Here is a 13,926-nt window from a genome sequence, read left to right as displayed (position 1 = left end):
ACAGAGGATGGAATACATGGTCTTGACTAGGCATTGGATTAATGATAATTGGAAGTTTAATACACTGGAGTTTAACTTTATTCATTTCCCTCCTCCCCGTTCTGGTGTTGCCATTGCTGATGTAATTTCAAGTGTTTGATGGAGTGAAGAATTGAAGCTAAGGTCCACACGATCTCGGTGGATAATGCTTCAAGCAATGATGTTGTAATAAAAGTGTTGAAAGATAATTTCCAAGCTACGGGGAAGCTCATATATGGGGGCAAGATATTTCATGTGAGATGTTGTACACACATCTTGAACCTGGTTGTTCAAGATGGTCTTTATCAAATTAGACACATCATTGAGGACATCCGTGATAGCATGGTGTATATCAATTCATCGGAGAGTAGACTAAAGGTGTTTGCAGAGATTGTTCAGCAGCGGTGATTGCCATTTCACAAGCTTATTTTTTATTGCAAAACATGGTGGAATTCAACATGTGATATGTTGACAACGGTAATGAAATTTAGACGTGTTTTTCCTTGTTTGAAAGAGAGGGATTTGAGTTATTATTATTATCCCAAGGAGGAGGATTGGGACAAAGTTGAGAAAATTTGTTCAATTTTGAAGGTGTTCAGTGGTGCATCGAATCTCATATTGGGGAGTGATTATCCGACATCAAACTTGTTTCTAAAACAAGTTTGTACAATCAAAATTATGTTAGATAGTAAAAGTTAGGATAAAGATCAGTTTATATAGTCCATGATTTGGAAAATGAAAGAAAAGTTTGACAAATATTAGGGAGAATGTAATCTATTGATGGGTGTGGTTTCTATTTTGGACCCAAGACTAAAGATGAGGGTGATTCAATGGGTGTTCCCTAAGATATATCCTGAGCATGAAGCGCAGACAAATATTGATATTGTTCAAGATGCCTTGTATGAGGTATATAGGGAGTATGTTAATGCCAGTAAAGCATTGACTGTTACCCGCGCTTCTACATTTACAGGGGATGGAGTTGAGGTTGTTGGTGAGGGGTTGGGGGCAGCGGCAGAGAGGGCAGATGATTGGGATGATTTTAGTCAGTTTCTGGATATGGTTGAGATAGTTGAGCCAACGAAATTAGAGTTAGACTGTTACTTGGGAGAGGGATGCCATAAATGTGTCGAGGACCTTACGGCATTTGATGCTTTGACATGGTGGAAGGCTAATTCAACAAGATTCCCTATCTTGTCTACCATGGCTTGTGACATATAAGCCATCCCTATCACTATGGTTGCTTCTGAATCTGCTTTTAGTGCCGGCAGTAGGGTTATTGACACGTACCGATCGTCGTTGTCTCCCGACATAGTGGAGATGCTCTTATGTGGAGGTGATTGGTGCAGGACTTTGAATAGGGTGAAGAAAGGATGTAAAGTAGGTTATATACTTATATTGAATATTGTTTTTATTAAATTTAATTATTACTTTATATTTATACTAACTAACTTCAATTACTCCTTCTTTATCATTTTTCAGGAAGAGCATCAACCGTTGGAGATCAACCTTCCTATCCCGTAAGTTCCTCGGATTCAGTTCATGGTTTGGCTGTGGTAGGAGGCATGCATAGGTAAAAGTTTGATTCCTTTTGCTTTTGTTTTATGATTATACATATTTTTCTCTTGTCATAGTTACATTAAAAAATACTTACTAAATTGAACATTTTATACAGCCAGGGGGAAATGGTGGTTTTGGTCGAAGATAAGCCTACTACAGACTACTGGTGGATAGTGATTTTGATTGGTGGATTGTATTTTCATATCTTGGAATGTTATTTGCATATATTTAGAACTGTTTTTTTTTTATTTTGTAAAGTAATAGGCATTTTGTAAAGTCCGAAACTGTCATGGTTATTATTTTTTCTCTAAATTCAACATTGGATGTAAAGAAGAAATGTTGTACGTAGGAAGACTGTAAGCAGGCTATAAAAAGGGGACATTGGCTCGGTCAAACCTGGGTTTGATCGAGCCTTAATGAGCTCGAGCTCGATTAGGGCTTGCGAGCTCAAGTTCGAGTCGGCTCGCCAACTGACTCGAGCTCGGTCAAGCTCGAGTTCGAGTCTTATTTCTGAGGCTAGCTCGCCAGGCTTTTTACATGCCTACTTGGGATCTATTGGGTTTTGACGTTTCTGGCCAAATTCCAACTGATTTTGGTGGCCAAAATTCAATTCGACATAACCACTTGAACCACCGTCTTCCACTCTACAAAACCCCTCTAATCTCGGAACTTGGTAGCCTCCCGTTAGCTGGTTGTGACTCACGTATTGGGTTGATTTTTTCGGCCAAATTTCAGCTGATTTCAGTGTCCAAAATTCAATCCGACACCACCCTTTGAACCACCAGCCTTCCCTCTAAAAAAACCCCTCTAACCTTGGCATTTGATAGCCCCTCATTCGCTGGCGATAAGATTAGGGATTTGGGTGAACAGTAAAATTAGAAGTTTAGATCGGAAAGGACGTTGGTTGATAGTCAGACCGATCGATCCAGTTTAGTTTTCTAAACATTGTTATGAGAAATTGACTTTTTCTATAAGTGTATCATATGCTTTTTACTTCTTTTTTTTTTTTTTTTTCATTTCTAATAACACGTAAATAAGACAATAGGGGAATTAAAGAAGTTTTGTTGAAAATTTTCACCTTACTAGACTAAAATGTTTGTTCCTATGGTTTTGGAGGTAAGTTCAATATACTTCAAACCTTAAGGACGAAAATTAACCCAAGCGTTTTTGGTTGAGGTTGCAAATATCACAATCACATGTTACAAGGATAAGATATTTAATTTGTCAAATGCTTTGGTGTTTTGTGATATGAAAAAAAAAAAAAAAAAAAAAAATCCTTTTGGGAATATCCTTTAATAACAAGTGGGGAGCTAGAAAGAGAGATTGTGCATAGAGAAACATATATATATTCATGCTCTTATATTAGAATAGTTTCTTTAGAATTGATTGTGGCTTAGAGGTTGAGTTTGCTTGTGAGAATGTTCCTATGTAGGGATGGCAAATTATGGGTTACGGGAGAACCCAACCTACTCCATTTCTTGTATCTAGAATTGGGCTGGGTTGGGTAAGTTATATCTGGCTGGTGGGTTTATCCACTCCGATCCGTTCTGAATGAATTCATTGCATTACTATTATCATGTTTAATATTATCACCATAATATATTTTTTAAATAATTATTTCTGCATATAATTATCATTAATATTATTATAAATAATTGAATTTTTTCTATTGTTTATCAAATTTATTTTAGAATAATTGTTTTGTGACATAATTAAAAATTAAATTTATGACATAATTAAATCTATTGCTTTAGTGATTGTCTTTTTTTTTTTTTAATAAAAATTATATTCAATAAATCTCTTTTAAAAAGTCTTGTGAGAACTATTTTAATAACATTATCTCAATTACGTTTCTATATAATCATTAAACAGAGCATTATCAAATATTATCAATGTTTTAAAACCCGGCCAGGCCCGGTCGATTGAACTGGTTAAACCGGGACCCGGCTAGTCAGCTGGGCCGGGTGAGCCATATAACCAGCAAAATCACTTTGCCCAGTTTGACCCACGGTTGGACCGGGGTACTGTAGCACCCACCGGTCCAACCGGTAACTTTACAACAAACCGGGTCAAGCAAAATCAAATACATTTATACAAAATTTAAAAAATAAAAATATTAAATTTAATAAATTATATTAACTACACAGTACACACTTAAACAGTATTAACATTTCCCCCCATTTCAGTTTTCATGCTACTTTCCTCTTTCGTCTGAACTCTTTCGTCTGAACTCCTCTGAACCATTTTGCATTTTCAATTTTTCATCATCCACGAACTCCCCTTCACCAGTTCACTAAATTCACCGTGAATAGCCTTCACCGTCACCATTTCACCATGGAATCTCGTCGTCTCCCCTTCACCATTTTGCGATTTGTTCTCACTCCTCTCTTCACCGCCGATCTGCTCGTTTCTTCCGTCACCGTCGATCTGGAAGCTGCACCATCGTTGTCATCTTCTTCTTGCTCAGGAACTGACGAACTGTGGGCGGTCGCGATCTCTTCTTCTCTTCTGCAGTTCTGCTCTGTTCAGTGTTCAAGTGTTCGTCCATCACAGTCGAGCTCCACATTGATTTCGTCTCTGCTCTGTTTAGTGTTCAACAGCAGCTTGTCTTCAGTCTTCACCAACACCAGCTATTGATTTCGTCTCTGTTCCAAGTTTCCAACTATGTTTATCATTCTTGTTACTGCAACATTATTAACTTATTATTGTTTTTCATTTTTAGTTTTTTACTACAATGTTTATACTTTATAGAGTTTATGCTTTTTTAATTGGAAAGAAAGCAGTTGAGGAAGATGGACATGACTTAAACTGAGTTGGGTTTGGTTGGAATAATGGAAATCTTGTGAAAAAGAGAGATAAAAATGAACTTTCATAGGTATAAATTTATTGTGTTAAGCAAATAAAGCTTTACTACATTTATGAAAATTCAATGAGGAAGTAGTGTTGCGCAATTCACTTGTATTTTTTGAGCTCCATTTGAGTGCAGAAGTTTGGAAAATTAGTTGCAAAAAAAAGGGTTTAAGCCACAACTACGTTCTGTCTTGTAAACAAAGGCTCTTGGCTATTTATTACTAGCTGAAGTTTTAAAGTCTAACCTACTTTTGATGAAAGCAACACTTAAACTTTATGAATAATAAAAAATGTACATTGTAGGCTTCACCTTGTGCACTGCATTTTGCTTGCTTTCTAAGATTTTAGGGCTGAGTCAGAAAAATTATAGAGCAAGAAATCCCATCTTCATCAAGATAGAATATGGAGTCATTCATATTTTATTCATGTATTGGATAAGAAACAACTGCTTAAGCTTTTTGATGAATGACTCCATTTAGTACCAATAAAACAGATAACTTTACATAAAAGGGTAAGTAATTCAACTAGTATATAAGCACAAGAGCATAACCAGTTTTTTAAGCAATTTCATTTGGTATTAGCTAGTTTATATTCAATTAGTTTAAATGGGAAGATTTAACTTATTTTTTCTTTTTTGCTAGATTTTTTGTAGATGATGTCGCCGATGTTAATAATGATGACGATCATCCATCAGGTGGTGTGTGAATTGTCAATCTTAATTGAGGATAGAATGATGGTTGATTGATTGAAGACCATTTGGTGAAGATCAATTTTTGTTAGAATGTTGAATGTTGAGTCGTTGACTTGAAAGTTGGAAACTTGAAACAACTATATGTTATTTTTCTTCATTCATTTTGTTATTTTGATTTGTATTATGTATAATGATGTTTGTGATGTTTGGCTATGGATTTTATTTGGAGTTTATGATTTGGACTTTGGAGTAAATTTGGGAAAGGAATGTATTCTGTGAACAGTAACTTGATGATGTCATCAAGTTACTGTTCACCAATTGAACCAGCTGTTTCAACCGTTAAACCGGTCGATCCGGGACCCAGTCCTCTTGCCAAGTTTTGTCCCGGGTCGGTTTTTAAAACATTGAATATTATACCATTTATATATTCATCCAATGAGTTATACAATTACTAAGAGTTTGGGTGATTTTACCATTTATAAGTCAAATCTAATTAAATTTAGAGTTTTGATTGTTCATTTTCTTTTTCAAATTGTCAATTAATTCTAGAAAAAAGATTTCTTGACTTGAATCTAAATCTGAAAACTTTTTATAACACATGAACTTAATTACCTAAAATACCTTAATCTAATAAAATTAAAACTTAAATAAAAATGTTAAAAGTGTCCTAATATTATTTTATGTATAAACACTTTTTAATTAATTAATTAAGTTTCCAATTGCTAGAATCCAGTGTTAGCTATTAGATTCCATTGTTGGAAATTTTAGGTAATATATTGGTACAAAATGATCCACTCTAATGCTCATCTATCTCTACAATTTCTTTTAGCAATAGTATAACATTTGGCCAAGACATAACTGAGAAATTTCAAGTGGAAACACTTTCTCATCAGATCCCACCAAAGACAATCTTTTTTAGTTTAAAATTATATAAATAGAATATTATTTAGAGACGTTTGTTATATTTATAGTGAAAAATTAAACACCACACCGTCCAACACATTTCTAGAACGTTTATTTCTATTTTGCGATTGTAACTTACTTATTTATAACTTTTGCGTAATCCAGGCAGCTAGAACTTACCAAATCTAGGGTTTATTGTTCAAAGACATGTATATATCATTTATTGAATTGTATAATGTTTGGATGTTACTGTATATGTATCTCTATATATAATCTTTGAATGCTATTATATGTGTATCAAAATTTGGTTTACTTCTGAAAAGAAAAAAAAAAAAAAAAAAAAAAAAGGTGTTCTAAAATGAGAGTGCCCTCACACAAATCTCCTGCTCATCTAGCAAATAAATGATTTTTCCTTTTTACCTTCAAGTTTATGAGACTTAACATAAAATTTGGCATACGATTTTGTTGATAATAGTCATCCATGTTCACGCACATGAAACCTCAAAAATTTTATTTTATCACAAAATTTGCATAGAAACACAGGCCAATAGTAGGTATCAATTCATATTTCACTGGTACATGTTGATTGTACTGGATGGACAATGCCTGACGCTTGAAAAGCACACAAACTGAGCTGCTATCCCTTTGGAGAAGAGGAATGTCTATGATTGACCATTTCTTTGCTATGCGGTCTGATAACCTGCATTTTTCCCTCTTAAACGTGTGGTGATCAAGCTTGGAAAGATTATTAACAAACGTGATTGCTTCATCTCGACGATTGAGTTTACAATAACCATCTACAATGGAGTTGTAGGTGTTCTGGTTTGGTTTACTCCTTGCTTGATCGTGTATCCAAGCACATCAATAGCCTCCACAAACAATGAATCGGCTGCATAACTTGAAACAAGGTATTGTAGGTGATTACATCTGGAACAAGGCCAGAATCTCTCATTTCCGAAAATATCCGCAAGCCTCTTTCATCCGACCATTTCTACAATAGGTATAAATGACAGTATTATATGATATTATATCAGGTTTCAATCCTTTGTTGAAAGTTTCCTTTAAAATCTCTTGGGACTTCTCAAAATTTTCAGAACGTCTATACATATACATCAACCTATTGTAGGTTGTAAAGCTAGGAGTTAATCCACTTTCATTCATGAAGTTCAAGATCTCATTTGTCTTGGTACCCATCTGCCTCCTGCCATAAATCGAAATCATGGCATTTAGAGTGGATATGTCAGGGGAAAATCCTTTTTTCTTCAACTCTTAGAAGGCACGCTCAGTTTCTATAGGAGGTCACTTTTACTACTAACCAAAACAAGGGTCTTCAAGAGCACAGCATGAGGTTCAATCAGACCAGAGAATATATCTTCTGCAAGAGTAATCATCCGCTCAATCTCCTCGCCATTGGCATAAGCATGAAGCAAAGAACAGTATGTTCCCTCATCACCATCCTTCATTTCAGCAAGTATTTTCTCAAACTGTTCCCACATCCCTCCCCGAGCCAATGCTGCCAAAATAGTATTGTAGGTGCAAAGATCGGGTGTAACCTCAGCTTCCAGCATTCTCTTATAAACAGACATGGCTTGGTCAAAAGAACCACGACGACTGAACGCACTAATTAGGGTGTTGAAAGTGTCCCTCTCAGTAATGAACCCTGCCCCCTTCATCTCCTTGAACACACCTGACACTTCCAAGTCCATCCCATTCTGCCCAAATACTGCCAGAAGTGTGTTCCAAGTAACAATGTCCGGCTTACAATTGCATGTCCTGATCTCATCAAAATCCTTCATCATCTCCACAAACTTTCCCCTGTTTCCATGCATCTTAATCAAAGCATTAAAAGTACAAATATCTGGCTTGCACCCTACACTTCTTATCTCCTCAAAAACCTTCATTGCACACTTATCCTTCCCAGCGTTCTCAAACCCCGATAAGAGGGTGGTGTAAGTAAAAACATCAGGCTTAATCCCTATTTCCACCATCTGGTTTTTAAGCTCCATCGCCTTTTCCAACAAACCAACTCTGACATAAGCTGATATCAATGAAGTGTAAGTCACAATACTAGGTGAATAACCATTAACCTCCATCTCCCTTAATACCTCCATGGCTTCTTTAGGCCGCCTACACTTCCCATAAACATCCAACAAGGCATTGTAAGTAACCTTATCTGGACTAAAACCCGCTAATTTCATTTCCTCAAAAACCCAATCTGCTTCTTCATGCAAAGAACCCCTCCGACAACAACTTATAAGCGTATTATAAGTATAAGAATCTGGGGCAACTCCGGCATTCTTCATTCTCTCTATAGAGTCAATGATGATATTTGGGACATCCCGGTAATTACTTTCAACATGCGGCACGTTACAATGGCACATGCCCCAAATTTTAACCCTTTACATCAACTCTTGACTCAAAAATTTGTAAAGTTGTAGTCAGCGTTTATTTCATTTTCACCTATGAAATTATTTAGTATTAAATTTAACAGTTTTATTATAAAGTATTAAAAAGTCTCTATAAATATCAAAGGCTGCATTGATGGCTATATTATGGCCTTCGTTGATGGTCAAATTTAGTCATAGATTTGGTCGGAAAAGACCCAATTGGGGTACGACCGACTAAATCCAGTCAGTTATACGTCATTCCGACGACTTTCAACCACTGCCTGACAATGGTGGCGGGCTGTTGGCGATTATTGGGTGGGTAGAGGTGTTTTAGTTAATTTATAAACTTTTATTGTAAAAAATATTTAGTTAAATTAACAAATGTAGGGGATTAAAAAAATAATCTAAATATTTTCAAAAAATATTTTTAAAAAATGTATTAAACACATTCTTAGAATTCTATCCTATTTGATTAAATCATATTTATAATAGAATACTATTCTAAAAAACTAAACAAACGAGCCCAACACACTCTTACGTGATGTTGATATGTCAAATACCTCTTCTCATATTATGTGTTATCTTATGTGACATTGACATGTCAATGAAATAATTATTTGATAAATGAGATGTAAATATCACAGTAAGATGATACATCATTTAGAATAAAGTACACGGGGTATTTTAACATACAAAACATCAAAATATAAATTTTGGGTAAATAATTTAATTTAGAGTATAGATCCATGTAGATTGAATATATTTATATTCAAGAGTTTGAAATTTCATGACTTATTTAAAAAAAAAAAAAAAAAAAAAAAAATTGTTTAAGTAGGACTTTGCAAATCTAGATATCTGATTTGCTCTAGCTTATTTTTTATCTGATATAGATCCGAATCGGATAACTAGATATCCGAAGTTGATCCGAATTTTATTATGTTTGTTTTCTTTTCCTCCCCAACTCCTATTCTTTCATTCTTTTAGTATTAGGTGTTGATTCATCAAGACTCCTTTCTTTTTCTTTTTTCTTTCCCTTATTTTTCACGCTTTCTTTCTCATCTACTCTTTGTTTTTTTTCCCTATTTCTATCGACAAACTCGTCCTTTCTCTCTATTTTTTTTTTTTTTTTTTGGCGAGAAGCTCACCAACTGCTTCATTACGTGAACTTCCCTCATGCAATGCAAGCCCAACAAATTGCTGGCTGCATGAAGTTTGAACATGTCGTCTCTTTTAAGAGTGAGATTGAAAGATTGCTCACTTTCTCATGGAGCATTGGGTCGTGGGTGATGAGAGATCAAAGATGGAGAGATGAGAGGGTGAGATTGCGAGATTGGTCACTTTCTCAAGGGGGTATTAGGTGGTGGGTGTTGAGTTGAGAGGGCGAGATTGAGAGATTGCTCACTTTCTTAAGGGGGCATTAGGTGGTGGGTGTTGAGTTGAGAGATCAAAGATGGAGAGATGACTCAGACGAGAGAGTGAGATTAAAATTTGAGAGATTTTAGTTTTAGTTTTAAGTTTTTAGTTTTAGATTTTAGATTTTAGTTTTAGGTTTTAGACTTTTAGTTTTTAGTTATAGATTTTAATTAAACTTTTCAGTGTTCACTGTTCAGTGTTAAATGTTAAGTTTTAAGGGGGAATTCTAAAACGGTGCCGTTTTAATGAAATTTGGATTGGATACGGATATCTAATTGTTTGCAACAGCTGATCCGTATCTAATTCAAATATTCGGATTCATCTATTTTTACTATCTGAATCCGATCTGGATTTTCGAATATCCGATTTTTTCGGATTGGATTTCAAATTTCGGATAATTTTGCACATCCCTAAATTTAAGAGTAAAAATTTCCACATATTCATAAAAGTGCTAATTTCTTTTTAACTATTAATTCTCATAAAAAAATTTAAAAATTAAAGTTTAGTTGGGTGCGCTTAGCAATTCTAAAGATTACCTAATACAATACAACCGATAAAATACTTGAGTGATTTGAAAATAAAATAATATAAAAACTTGTGCTAAATTATTAATAAAAACAATTATTTTAAATCAAAAGTAGTATTTAAAGAATATGGGTGAATAAATTAAGGTTTATCATATACGAGGGCATTATCATTCTTTATATTTGTATAAAATGTCGTTTATCTATATCAGAATTTGCAAAAAATGCTATTTTTCAACTCCAACCTAAAATAATGTCATTTAATATAATGTAATTTATTTAATGTGCTAATAGGTATTCTAATTTATTGGGCTTATAGTGAGTTTGAAATCGAATATTGCGAAGACAAAAGAGAAAATATATTTATTTTGTTTTATATTTCATTGTTTTTATTCACTCAAACATGTAAAATCTCCCTACTTAATAATAAAAAAGATTTTTATGCTTGAGTATAAAATTTAGAGTTAACAGTTTGTTCCCACACAAAAAATGGTCCATTGACACTTTTCCACCCTTAAACTTTTAAAATACCTTTTTACTACCTAAATAATATGTTTCCCTCTGATTTGGGTGGGATATATAGTGATTTACAAAGAAAAAACTCCGCTTCTTAGCCTCTTTCATTGCTTCTCTTCTTAACCTCTTCCATTGTCAACAATTGTTGACACAGATGAAAGCAAGAATGGACCAGATATCGTTTTGACGCTAGCAATAACCTTGGAATCCACCAAAACTCTTTGAATCCACAATGGAAAGAAACTCTCAAAGAGATAAATATCTGACCCATTCTTGCTTTCGTTTGTGTCAATTGTCGCCGACGTTGGGGAGTGTCGGTGACCAGAAAATACTACAAACAAACATTCATCAATTGTATTTCAACCCAACAAACACAAAAATTGAACAAATCAAACCCAATCGAAACAATTAAAACTCAAAAAACCCTAGGGTGGGGAAGCTTCAATCACTAGTGATTGGTGAGCAAACAGGATCGGGATGTTGGGGTTTTTGGAGAGGAAGATCCAAGGAGTTGATTGGTGGTGGCAAAGACAATTTCCAACATCAGAAATGACCAAAAATCGGTTTGGAAGTTGAAATGTTGCGTGGTGCACAATCGACAATTGGTGAGCAAGGGACAGTGATGGAGGTAAGGGTTTTGTAGAGTGGGTTTTGGAGAGTGTGATGGTGGCGTCTGGGGAAATTTATGGCAAAGAAATCGACTGGAAATTCGGCTTGAAGAGTTGGCCATGTGAATAAAGGTGGTGGTGGGAAATGGTGAGTGATGGTGGCAAATAGAGGCCTGGGCTTTGTAGAGTTGGTGATGGAGATTTTGTGAGTGGTCTCAGAAGTGATTTTGAATGTTAGGATTAGCCAGAAAACGACAAAAATCGTCGGTTGTGAACGCTACAAACATGCGTCATCTCTTGCTAACGTGCACCACCCCTTTTTCTTTTATTCTTCTCTAACTGCCAATGTTTGTTAACCATGTTGCCCTCATTAATAATGGACTTTTGACCATTTTGCCCTTCCTCACAACAAAAATTACTAATAAAATTATGTTTTAGATATTAAAGAGTATTTAATATGTGGGTGGATATGAATTTATCAATGGGCCATTTTTTTGGTGGGAACATGTCGTTAACTCTAAAATTTATTTTAATTTTAATAATAAATATTGATATCAAAATTTTTTATGATATTCTATAAATCTTGTATTCAATTATATTATAAGATTTATAATTATCTCCTCATATGTTTTGTATTGAATATTACAAGTTTAACAGAAAAAATTATTACAAAAATATTTATTAAATATGACAGAAATTTTATTAAAAAGTTGTACTAATGAGTGATGTTTTAATCTTAATTATAGTAAAAAGTTTTAGTTATTACACTTTTGAATAGTGTTTTAAAAACCGGACCAAACGTTGACTCGGTTAAGAGTCTGGTTGTCGGTTTAACCGGTCCAACCGCCGGTTTTAACATCGTTAAAAAAAAATTGTATTGAATACATATAAACTTCAATCTTTTTCACTTTCTCCTTCTCACTCCTTTTCTTCACCATTCCTTTCTCCTTAATTAAGTTCTTTTCGTTGCATGTTCCCAAATCCCAAGTCCCAACATTTTTTCAATTTCAAATCTCCATTCTCCAGCCTCTTTCATAAGCAAAAAGCCTCTTTTTTTCCCTCTCCTTTTCTCCACCACTCCTTCTTCTTCTCTTTCATTAATTAATTTTTTCTCTTTTTCATATCCCAACACATTTCAATTTCAAATATCAAGCTTTCCCTTTTATCAATAAGTAAAAATAAAAAAAAGCAACAATTGTCAATTAATTTTCATGAGGCAGACTAAAGAACGGAGAGGAAAGTGAGGAGAAATGAATAAAATCCATGGGAGAAGGAAGCCAGGGGAGGCGCATGGATAAAAAGGTGAGAGCAAAGTTAGGTTCATTTTACAACTTCTCTTTTATCAATCAATAAAAACAAAAAAAACAGCAATTAGTTCTCACGGGGAAGACTGAAAGCAACAAACGGAGAGGGAAGAGAGGAAGAAATGAAAATAGAATCCATGGGAGAAAGAAGCTAGGGGAGGCGTGTGGATAAAAAAGTGAGGGGAAAGTTGGGGGCCATTTTACAGATTTAGCGAAAATTTCCATGGGGAAGACTAAAATGGATAAGTTCTAAGAATTGGAGAGAGTTAGGAATGAAGATGAAGATAAAGGTGGGTATTTTCTTAGTAACCCGGTTTTTCTATTGGACTGGTTGGACCGACGGTTCGACACTGTTTGGACGGTCCAATCTGGCCCAAATGATATAAACGGTTTTGATTATGTTTTAGACCGGATAGATGACCGGTCGACTGTCCAATCGGTTCAACCGGCCGGTCTAGTCCGTTTTTTAAAACACAACTTTTGAACACTCCTCGCATCAAGTTCAAGATCTCAATTTGTTTGGGTAACCGTTTGCCTCCTGCCATAAATCGAAATCATGACATTTAACCCCAAACTTTAAATCCCAAACCCGATCTTAAAACCTAACTCCCATAATTCGCATTCTGATAGGGGCCTTTGTATTTTCTCAAAATAAATGTGTAAAGAAAGTTCAGTATATAACTTACCATTCTACTATCTCCATCTAAATCAAACACTGATTCTTGAACCATACACCAATTCCTAATCTGCCTGTGTGACTAGGGCTGGCAATGGGCCATGTTGGCAAAAAAGCCTAGCACGACAAACCACGACACGAAAAGGTCCACGATAATATGGACCATGCCAACGTGTTAAAAAAAGATATGCGGGCTGACACGGCATGACCCGCTAGAAAAAGTAAAAAAAAAAGCATATATTTTTATATGTTATATTTAGTGACATTTTATATTTGTATTAATTACAAATATATAATTACTATGAAATGTAATAAAATAATGAAGCATTGAAATATTAATTAAATTATAACACTTTTTATTATTAACATTAGCAATTACATCTCCATTAGAAATATAAATATACAAATACAATACAACTATTTCAACTTTGATTCTAGTTTACAAATATTCAAAAAAATTAATAAAAATGATGATGTAT

At 34.5% G+C, this 13,926-nt stretch overlaps 1 pseudogene; it reads right to left on the bottom strand.

Annotated features, from left to right (window-relative positions):
- Window positions 1–6,529: 6,529 nt before the first annotated feature.
- On the bottom strand, window positions 6,530–8,400 carry LOC116141810 (annotated as a pseudogene).
- Window positions 8,401–13,926: the final 5,526 nt, after the last annotated feature.

Source organism: Pistacia vera, unplaced genomic scaffold (genome assembly GCF_008641045.1).
Source record: "Pistacia vera cultivar Batoury unplaced genomic scaffold, PisVer_v2 Contig400, whole genome shotgun sequence".
In the NCBI taxonomy this organism is placed as follows: domain Eukaryota; kingdom Viridiplantae; phylum Streptophyta; class Magnoliopsida; order Sapindales; family Anacardiaceae; genus Pistacia; species Pistacia vera.
The sequence above is the reverse complement of the archived record's forward strand: the minus strand, read 5'-3'. Positions and strand labels throughout refer to the sequence as shown.